This window comes from Pinus tabuliformis, chromosome 3_1, assembly GCF_031772625.1.
Source record: "Pinus tabuliformis cultivar Carrire ecotype Pingquan chromosome 3_1, CPIR1, whole genome shotgun sequence".
In the NCBI taxonomy this organism is placed as follows: Eukaryota; Viridiplantae; Streptophyta; class Pinopsida; order Pinales; family Pinaceae; genus Pinus; species Pinus tabuliformis.
In genome coordinates this window covers 843,407,651-843,409,517 of record NC_142301.1, presented here as the reverse complement: position 1 = coordinate 843,409,517, position 1,867 = coordinate 843,407,651, and the positions used below count along the sequence as shown (strand labels likewise).

Genomic DNA, 1,867 nt, shown 5'->3' with positions numbered 1-1,867 from the left:
TTTGGGTTGCAATTTCCCGCTCTGTTGATGATACAACCATCTTCTTTGAATGCAGAAAGTGTGGCAAGGCATCGAATATTTCCAGTAGGAATATTAACAAGACATAAGATTTTAATTTGATCATAAATAAACAAAATCCCATTAGCCCAAATCGCCATTGCTTTTTAAAATCACACATCTGCTCCTGAAGAATCCAGCAATGAAGCATTTTATCTGGATGCTGGAAATTTGGCATAAGAAGTGGAGTTCGACTCTCTAAAATAAAAAACTCCCATTCTGTCCTTGCCAACTTCGAAAACAGATATTAGTGTCACCTTCTCCACCATAAGAAAAAATCAACTGACACATATGGTCTCCTGTTACCTAGGCGATCTGCTTGAAGCACACGCTTAACGCATTCATTATTTATAAATCGATCTGCAAGGTCCATAGACCGGGCTACATCTACCAATGTTGCAACTGCCACTAGATCTCCTGCACGTTTAAGTATTTTACCTTTCACCAAGTAAATATCAATGACAGTTGGGGTATGTGCTATAGCCTTATCAATCTTGGCAAGAGCTAAATGATGCTGCCCTCTGATGTCATAATGCCGGGCAAGCAAAAAGAGAGTCCACAGAAGTGTTGATGGTGGCTTTTTTGGAGACCTTGCAGAAAAACTTCCATTATTCTGAAGAGAAGCTTCAATTTCAAGAATTAATCCCCCCAATATGTCAGCCTTGCCTCGGTAATCATATAAAGGACGTAGGCCTGAGAACAGAGAAGGAACCCCCTTAGTTAGAAAGGGTATAATATAGTTGTCCATTGCCTTCCGTAACTCTTCATTCTCGAGAAAGTCAAGAGGTATGTGCTTAGCAGCTGCAGACCACGGATATTTCTCTTGAAGAGATTTGTACAAGGAAGTCAACTTATTAGCATGCTCTGGTGAATGCTTTCCTCTCTCTAGTGATAGACCTAGACACTTCTGAATGCTTCATGATATCTATAATTTTCAGAGTTTGCCCCAAGGAGGGATCGATATGTTGCTTCTTAAAAGCCAACTTGTCAACTATTTTGGTCACCTTCTTATTAAGTTCCTCTAGTGCTCTTTCTGGAGCCCCCACATTCCTCAAGAAGAGAGATCTTGTATAGAAGCATTTAAGAATGTTGATAGCATTCATTATAGGGAGGATAGTCCTTTTCTAGTGTCCCCTCATATGCTTCCAAAATTTCTGCAACTTTTCTTGGATCTGAGTTCAAGTGATGTGCAACAGCGAATCCAATCCAATTCATACGGTGATTGGGCTTCAAAGTTGATAGTCGCTGTCTTGTTTCCACAAATCCTGACAAGTCTCGCATTTGTGCCTGTAGAAGAGAAAGGTCCCGTAGAATTTCAATATTTTCTGGATCAATCTTAAGAGCATTTCTATAGCTTTTGATTGTGTCACTGTACTCCCTATCTGAACGGTAGAGACGACCATAAACATGCTAACAGACATGACTTTTCACATCATTCTTTAAGCCATGCCAAACAAGCTCATAAGCTTATGTCTTACGGTCCATGCAATTATAAATCAAACACTTCGTTGACAATATCTCAGTACGCTGGAGCATCGGACTCTATTTTTCTAATGATAGATTTCTGACAAATCTCTGCATTTGAATTTAACCTGTCGATGCTTTCCCATACTCCGTAGCTCATTCATAGCAAAATTCTTCCATACAATAGTTTCGACCGTGTGCTTGGTTGGAAGCTTTGGCGATTTATTGGTAAACGCATTTCCTGAGGTAGCGTGTTTTCCATATTGTTTGTACATGAACCTCCCAAATCAGATCCAGTAGACAAAGTAGTCAACATGGAAAAGGGTTTGGAAATCTCTGATCTAAA

General features: G+C 39.7%; 1 pseudogene; it reads right to left on the bottom strand.

Moving 5' to 3' along the window:
• Positions 1 to 310: 310 nt before the first annotated feature.
• Positions 311 to 1,593, bottom strand: LOC149190160 (N-terminal acetyltransferase A complex auxiliary subunit NAA15 pseudogene; annotated as a pseudogene).
• Between the last annotated feature and the right edge of the window lie 274 nt (positions 1,594 to 1,867).